This window comes from Coregonus lavaretus (assembly GCF_964263955.1).
Source record: "Coregonus lavaretus genome assembly, contig: HAP1_SCAFFOLD_1923, whole genome shotgun sequence".
Classification (NCBI taxonomy): Eukaryota; Metazoa; Chordata; class Actinopteri; order Salmoniformes; family Salmonidae; genus Coregonus; species Coregonus lavaretus.
In genome coordinates this window covers 78,673-88,231 of record NW_028166996.1, presented here as the reverse complement: position 1 = coordinate 88,231, position 9,559 = coordinate 78,673, and positions in this window count along the sequence as shown.

Genomic DNA, 9,559 nt, shown 5'->3' with positions numbered 1-9,559 from the left:
GAGATTAGAGTGTGCTCCTAATCTCAGCTCGTTACCTGTATAAAAGACACCTGGGAGCCAGAAATCTTTCTGATTGAGAGGGGGTCAAATACTTATTTCCCTCATTAAAATGCAAATCAATTTATAACATTTTTGACATGCGTTTTTCTGGATTTTTTTGTTGTTATTCTGTCTCTCACTGTTCAAATAAACCTACCATTAAAATTATATACTGATAATTTATTTGTCAGTGGGCAAACGTACAAAATCAGCAGGGGATCAAAATACTTTTTTCCCTCACTGTACATACAATACCCCATAATGACAGTGAAAAAATGTTTTTAGGCAAATGTTTGCTAATTTATAGACAATTTACATACGTATTCACACCTCTGAGTCACTACTTTGTAGAAGCACCTTTGGCGGTGAGTCTTTTTGGGTAAGTCTCTAAGAGCTTTGCACAACTGGATTGTACAATATTTCCCCCTTATTCTTTTTAACAATCCTTTAAGCTCTGTCAAGTTGATTTTTGATAATTGCTAAACAGCCATTTTCAAGAGTTGCCATAGATTTTCAAGCAGATTTAAGTCAAAACTGTAACTAGGCCACTCAGGAGCATTCAATGTCATCTTGGTAACCATCTCCAGTGTAGATTTGGCCTTGTGTTTCAGGTTATTGTCTGTTGGAAAGCAGACTGAACCAGGTTTTCCTCTAGGATTTTGCCTGTGCTCATAGCTGTATTCCATTTATTTTTATCCTAAAAAACTCCATAGTCCTTGCCGATGGCAAGCATACCCATAACATGATGCAGCCACCACCATGCTTGAAAATATGAACAGTGGTAATCAGTGATGTGTTGTGTTGGATTTGCCCCAAACATAAAGCTTTGTATTCAGGACGTAAAGTTAATTTCTTTGCCACATTGTAGTGCCTTATTGAAAACAGGATGCGTGTAAATAAATATTGTTATTCTTTTCACTCTGTCATTTAGGTTAGTATTGTGGAGTAACTACAATGTTGTTGATCCATCCTCAGTTTTCTCTTATCACAGCCATTAATCTCTGTAACTGTTAATTGTGCGTAAAAGGAACGTAATTCACTTTTTATGCACTTTTCTCTCTATGCGTATTCTGATCTTGAACTTAAGCATGAGAATAGCATGCTATTCACCCGCTATTCGTTCGGGGTGAAGATCTAAGAGATGAAGGTGTGGTGGAGGTGTGTCTACAGATAAGCCATATTCTGACCTTGACTTAATACCTTCATAATTCCACCACCTTTATGCGCAAGGAAACCATGAATAAGGTTAAGCAAACCTGCCGGTTCCAAGTGGAAAAAAATTAATATATATTTTCTTTTTTGGATAGAAATAACATAATTCTCCATGCACTGTAATTTATAAATGGATAAGAGCTATTGAGAAGAGCTAGGTAAATGAGTAATACTTTTGGAGATGGGGATTGTAAATACACATAGCAATTGTTTTAGATTATTTTTTCCTTATGATGCCTGGAGACGAATGTGAAACAAGCCATATGGAAGCAAACTGAAAATATAATATCAACCTGACATGTATTGCGGCCCCTTTTCCATAGTGAAATAGGCTATATATAGCGGTGACGTTATATATTAATTGTGTGCCCTCATCATTTGCGTGGATGAAATTTGGACACCCAAGTTATAGGCTTCTGTAGGACTGAACCTGCCGAGTTGATGTATGCGCTTTAGAATTGTTTAATTATAGCCTAGGCCCGGGCTTTTCTCTATTTTATTTTACAATTGGTATCATGTTAAATATTAGCCACTATCGGAAGCCATCGTGAGTAATACCCACATACATTTATAACTGTCACTTTAGTGTTAGTGTTCTTAAATTTGTAGCTTACATTTTGCATCATTCCATTACATTCTGTTTACCTTTCTTTCCTCTGTCACGCCATGTAAGTTGTTCCTGAGGGTCGTTAGCATTAGTGGATCATAGAGTGCCTTGCAAAAGTATTCATCCCCCTTGGCGTTTTTCCTATATTGTTGCATTACAACCTGTAATTTAAATGGATTTTTATTTGGACTTCATGTAATGGACATACACAAAATAGTCCAAATTGGTGACGTGAAATGAAAAAAAGTACTTGTTTAAAAAAATGCTACAAAATAAATAACGGAAAAGTGGTGCCTGCAAATGTATTCACCCCCTTTGCTATGAAGCCCCTAAATAAGATCTGGTACAACCAATTACCTTCAGAAGTCACATAATTAGTTACATAAAGCCAACCTGTGTGCAATCTAAGTGACACATGATCTGTCACATGATCTCAGTATATATACACCTGTTCTGAAAGGCCCCAGAGTCTGCAACTTTGAACATCCCACGGAGCACCATTAAATCCATTATTAAAAAATGGAAAGAATATGGCACCACAACAAACCTGCCAACAGAGGGCCGCCCACCAAAACTCATGGACCAGGCAAGGAGGGCATTAATCAGAGAGGCAACAAAGAGACCAAAGATAACCCTGAAGGAGCTGCAAAGCTCCACAGCGGAGATTGGAGTATCTCTCCATAGGACCACTTTAAGCCGTACACTCACAGAGCTGGGCTTTACGGAAGAGTGGCCAGAAAAAAGCCATTGCTTAAAGAAAAAAATAAGCAAACACGTTTGGTGTTCGTCAAAAGGCATGTGGGAGACTCCCCAAAGATATGGAAGAAGGTACTCTGGTCAGATGAGACTAAAATTGAGCTTCTTGGCCATCAAGGAAAATGCTATGTCTGGCGCAAACCCAACACCTCTCATCACCCCAAGAACACCATCCCCACAGTGAAGCATGGTGGTGGCAGCATCATGCTGTGGGGATGTTTTTCATCGGCAGGGATTGGGAAACTGGTCAGAATTGAAGGAATGATGGATGGCGCTAAATACAGGGAAATTCTTGAGGGAAACCTGTTTCAGTCTTCCAGAAATTTGAGACTGGGACAGAGGTTCACCTTCCAGCAGGACAATGACCCTAAGCATACTGCTAATGCAACACTCGAGTGGTTTAAGGGGAAACATTTAAATGTCTTGGAATGGCCTGTATTTACCTCAATCCAATTGAGAATCTGTGGTATGACTTCAAGATTGCTGTACATCAGTGGAACCCATCCAACCTGAAGGAGCTAGAGCAGTTTTGCCTTGAAGAATGGGCAAAAATCCCAGTGGCTAGATGTGCCAAGCTTATAGAGACATACCCCAAGAGACTTGCAGCTGTAATTGCTGCAAAAGGTGGCTCTACAAAGTATTGACTTTGGGGGGGGGGGGGGGGGGGGGTGAATAGTTATGCATGCTCAAGTTTTCAGTTTATCTGTCTTATTTCTTGTTTGTTTCACAATAAAAAATATTTTGCATATTCAAAGTGGTAGGCATCTTTTGTAAATCAAATGATACAACCCCCCCCCAAAATAAATTTTAATTCCAGGTTGTAAGGCAACAAAATAGGAAAAATGCCAAGGGGGGTGAATACTTTCTCAAGCCACTGTATTAGGCTAACATTGTGCAATAATTGGGGACACGTAGCCTATTTCAATCATTATGGAACTCAGACCACACTTATCAGGTTAAACCTGGAGCCTGGCGCATGTTCCACGACAACTGGACCGTTGTTGTCATACAGTTCCATGATTAGTGAGAATTAGGGTCGATTTATAGGAATATTGTTCAACCCCTATTGTACACTTTTGTCCACCTTCCAATATTTTATGAATTGAACTTGAATATAACAAGTTTCAGGATGAATCAAAAACCACTGTAATTTTTTTATAGATATATATTTTGTGCGTAAAGGCTCTCCAAACCTTCATACATACTTTCCTAAACCTAAAATTTGCCTAAATAATCTACAAGATCAGAGTATTTTTTTATCTACCAGTTGGTGCTGAAACGGAGATGAAGATGTATAGATGGCATTCTTTCATTGATCCCTATTTTCTGAACCCGTTCTCTCAATGTATTTTAGTCTGTCGACAAAATTCTAATTTCAGGTACACCGTATTTAAAGGGATGGCTAAAGATAAATGTATTGAAAACCCTATTGAATGAAAACTCCACGAGAAAATCTGTTGGCCAGCAAGTGTGATTGTTTTCAGAGGTTGAATTACATTTGTTTAGCACGCACAAGGGAACCACGCCTGCAAAGCCCGTTACTCGACTGAATAAGGTCAATCTGAATACCAAGTACTGAGAAATGCTTAGGAAAGGCGTGCGTAGGAAAGGTGTAAATTCCTAAGTCGGAATCGGCCCCATAATGCCTTGTTGCAAACAGGATGCATGTTCTGGAATATTCTTATTCTGTACAGGCTTCCTTCTTTTCGCTCTGTCATTTAGGTTAGTATTGTGGAGTAACTACAATGTTGTTGATTCATCCTCAGTTTTCTCATCACACAACCATTAAACTCTGTAACGCTTTCCAAGTCACCATTGGTCTCATGGTGAAATCCCTGATCAGTTTCCTTCATCTCTGGCATCTTTATAGTGACTGGGTGTATTGATACACCACCCAAAATGTAATTAATAACTTCACCATCCTTAAAGGGATATTCAGCATCTGCTTTTACATTTTTTACACATCTACCCATCGGTGCCCTTCTTTGCGAGGCATTGAAGAAAAAAAACTGGTCTTTGTGGGTGAGTCTGTGCTTGAAATTCACTACTCCATTGAGTACCTTGCAGATAATTGTATGTGTGGGACACAGAGATGGGGTAGTCATTCAAAAATCATGGTAACCACTATTATTGAACATGGAATGAACTTATTATGTGACTTTTTAAGCACATGTTTACTCCTGAACTTGTTTAGGCTTGCCATAACAAAGGGGTTTAATACTTATTGACTCAAGACATTTCAGCTTTTAATTTTTTAGATTTTTTTTTACAATTCTACAAACAAAATTGTGTGTAGATCAGTGACATACAATCTCAATTTAATAAATGATTTATTCAGGCTGTAACAAGACAAAATGTGAAAAAAGTAAAGGGGTGTGAATACTTTCTGAAGGCACTGTATATGTACATTAACTATATGTACAGTAACTATATATACAGTAACTATATGTACAGTAACTTTATGTACAGTAACTACATGTGAATTAACTATATGTACATTAACTATATGTACATTAACTATATGTACATTAACTATATGTGCAGTAACTATATGTACATTCACTATATGTACATTAACTATATGTACAGTAACTACCTGTACAGTAACTATATGTACAGTAACTACATGTACAGTAACTACATGTGCAGTAACTACATGTGCAGTAACTATATGTACAGTAACTATATGTACAGTAGCTACCTGTACAGTAACTACATGTGCAGTAACTATATGTGCAGTAACTATATGTGCAGTAACTATATGCACAGTAACTACATGTGCAGTAACTACACTACTGGTCAAAAGTTTTAGAACACTTGCTCATTCAAGGGTTTTTCTTTATTTTTACTATTTTCTACATTGTAGAACTATAATGAAGACATCAAAACTATGAATTAACACATATGGAATCATGTAGTAACCAAAAAAGTGTTAAACAAATCAAAATACATTTTATATTTGAGATTCTTCAAATAGCCAACCTTTGCCTTGATGACATCTTGTACAGTCCTGCATGTACAGTAAATGGTTAGGAGGCATACACTGCAGAAGAGCTTATTGCTGTTAGTAAATCCTTACAGTTTCTCTTAGAGAGTATCTCTACTGTATGTTCCAACATATAATTTCATTTTGCTCTGTCGGTACCTCAGGCAATATAGTAAGACTAAGGAAAAGGCAAGCAATCCCTGATGTAGTTATGAAATGCAAATGCATAGTGTATAAATTCAGCGAGAGTAGAGAGTAAGAGTGTGCCTGTGTAAACCCTGAGCGAGGCCACAGCAGATAAATAAAAAGCTAAACCCCAACAACACCCACAGGGCAAGAATGCTTTACCACGCTCTGACCCCCACAACACAAATGTTGATTCACTCCCACTCTGTCAGATTATGCTGACATTTTTTGAATTAGCATAACAAGCTATTTACATCTTCTTTCCTATGTCAGACAGCTATTGGCCTTTTCTCAAACACGTTGTTTATTCTGTCAGAAGATTGGGTTTTCAGACATTGCAGAGGAAAATATTTACTTTTGCGACACAGCGTGTGTACAGTACAGTAGTTCTCTCTGATTCGTGTGTTCTAACTGTGCTGCCCTGTGGCGCCAGAAAAGCTTTTCAAATATGCTCCTCTTTTAATTCAGAGACTCAGACTGGGGGAGTAATTGAATGGTGGTTTTATGTTCTTATTAGATGTTTTGCAGTATATTTGAGTGGGATTCTATGTGCTGTTTAATAGCATCCCTCCCAGGGCATTAATCAGAAGAGGCCAGTGTAAACCAGCCCTGCATCTCTCCCTTCCTGCAGAGCTGATGAAATGTTAAAGACTGTCTCTACTCAGAAACAGCCTACTATCACCTGCATTAGATCACTCTCACAGTCACCATCTGATTAAGTTATAGACTTGAGTGTGAGAGACAGGGATGCTGTTATAACCCATTTATTAAGTGTTAGGAGCTATTTTCATGATCAGACAGGGTGGTGTTATAACACATTTATTAAGTGTTAGGAGCTATTTTCACGATCAGGCAGGGATGTGTTATAACCCATTTATTAAGTGTTAGGAGCTATTTTCATGATCAGACAAGGTGGTGTTATAACCCATTTATTAAGCGATAGGAGCTATTTTCATGATCAGACAGGGTGGTGTTATAACCAATGTATTAAGTGTTAGGAGATATTTTCATGATCAGACAGGGTGGTGTTATACACCATTTATTAAGTGTTAGGAGCTATTTTCATGATCAGACAGGGTGGTGTTATAACCCATTTATTAAGTGTTAGGAGCTATTTTCATGATCAGACAGGGTGGTGTTATAACCCATTTATTAAGTGTTAGGAGCTATTTTCACGATCAGACAGGGTGGTGTTATAACCCATTTATTAAGTGTTAGGAGCTATTTTCATGATCAGACAGGGTGGTGTTATAACCCATTTATTAAGTGTTAGGAGCTATTTTCATGATCAGACAGGGTGGTGTTATAACCCATTTATTAAGTGTTAGGAGCTATTTTCATGATCAGACAGGGTGGTGTTAGGGTACTAGCCCAGCAGAGACTGGTTATATAGAAACAGAAGAGTAATACGTAGATGTGGTTTGTGGTCTGGGAAGAGACGTGAGAGAGTGTTCGCCTTAGGTTGAGGCTCTCCTACTCTCACCTGCTCTTTCCTGTTCTCTCCTACTCTCTCATTCCTCCAGTGTTACTACTGTTCATGGTGGATATTCACACTTCCTGAAGAAAATGATAGAAACGTTTTTTCCATCCTCCTCCTCAACATCTTTGCTCTGTCCCAGTGATGGAGCTACAGTAAAGCCTAGCCAATACCAGTTGGCTGGCAGCCACTCACACTTGACCAGTGAAGACTGAGAGAAACCAGAAGGGTCAAGGTTATTTTTAGAGTTGGAGACTGTAGGACTTTCCTAAACTGAGCTCTGTTTCTGTTTTGCTTCAGTCATTTGATTTCTACATATAAAACTCTTCAGCCCCATGCCTTTCTGGTGATTCATCTAAACGTACTCAGGGATCCCATACACATGGCGGGTGATGGACAGGTGATAACAAGCCTTTAAATTACTGTTGTGATTGTGTGTGTGTGCACATGTGTGTCCTACATATTTACTTGAGTTTGCTGTGTGCTTTCAGGACAGTCAGCAAACTTTGAACGCCAGTCCCTATGCATTATTCATGTGTCCGGTTTCGACCAGTGTTTTTGAAGCGCTTATGTTCGTTTCTTTGTCCACATCCCACACTCTCATTTTTCATTCTCAGAACGTAGAGATACTCACTGAAACAAACAGTATCATTAATCAACAGCCTAATTTCACACGTAACAACAGCAGTGAATTAAATATGCATTTTTTATGTTTTCTAAATTTGTATCGCTCTTTGTACTTTCCTCTATATCAAATGGGGTATAAACAAGTCTCCATCTTAACTTTCTGTGCCGGGCTGGGATGTGGGAGTCAAGCAGACTAGACTGGTGGATGGGACTGCTGAGACAGGATAATGTAAACATATCCTGGGCTGACCCAATATACCTCTCCTCTACAGAGGTGTTTATGAGTCTCTCTTATGAGTCACACACGAGGCACTCAGGCCTGCTCAGTGTCTGCATTTCTGGGCTTAAGAGCTGAGATGGAGATGGAACAGGGGATTTGGCCCTCTATAGAGCCGTGAAGAGCCATAGAGGCGTATAGGAATGAGGTGCTGTGGAGAGAGACAGAGCTGAAGTTGTGGGATGACTTATTTCTGTATGGAAGGACTATTATGGATACTACTGCCTATCTGGTCATACATTCAGTGTGTTAATGTGCTGTATGGTTGTCAAGTTGTGTTTAGATAGAGCATAAAAGCACTATGCGTTTAGTTTATTCTGTTAATATACAGCACAGGCACTTTACATATTTCTGCAGACAAGCTGTCATACACAGACGGATACTACAGTAGAATTAATAGTTGATGTACTGTGGTTTGAAGGTGACCCTGGTCATGTGGAGGCCCAGGCCCGGCTAAGCCAGGTGTTGTTCCTCTGTGTTCAGTGAGACAGATAGGGGAGACAGTGAGAGAGTTGTTCCCCCTGTGTCTCCATCTCTCCACCGGACCATAGTCAACAGCATTCAGGAAGCTCCCTGCAGTACTGCTGTCCCCAGCTAACCAGAGCAGCACATCAGAATCTCATTCCGAGCTAGACCGCAACCAAGTGCCTCAACTCTCTGCGAGCGGGGCGCCCTAATGCCCCAGTGGTGACGGAGAGTATGTGTGAGCTTGCATAAGTGTGCATGTGTGTCTGTGTGCGTGTGTATGAGTGTTTGTTTTTTGTCTTAAAATACATAACTCCCTTCTAGAAGTGTGTTTCTATTTAAGCTACATAAAAAAAGAGAACAGATGGTTCAGTCAGATAAGGTTCCTACTACTGCTGTTGCTACTGCTGCGTGACTGGGTGTCATGGCAGAAATAGAGAGTTATGATGTGTGACGGGACCACATGCTTTCCATGTCACCTCATCTTTATCCATCCACTCATCCCACTTCTCACCCTGAGCATACCATTGTTCTCCTCCATTAAGACACAAAGGACTGTTGTTAGGGGGAAAGCTGTTCTCTCCTGTGGGAGCCAGCCTGCCCAACCAGGGAGATTGAGATAAATGCCTGTGAGGCTGGGTTACTATAAGCTCCGCTCCAGGTTAACACCACCCATATGGAGCTGGCGGCACAAAGTCTACACTACAGTGTCAGGAAAGTAGAGGCATTAGTGTGTTTGTCTGCCTCATCTAGTGTACCCTGCGTCAAGACAGGATTATAAAGATTAAAGATTTGGGGCTGGGACTGTGTGTGTGTGTGTGTGTGCCTATCTCTCAGTGTGTGAGTTATGTTTGACTCTGAATCTAAGCACAAGTGAGTTAGTGGTCATGTAACAGTTTGGCATCTGGCTGTAGTTTTCCCTGTGTG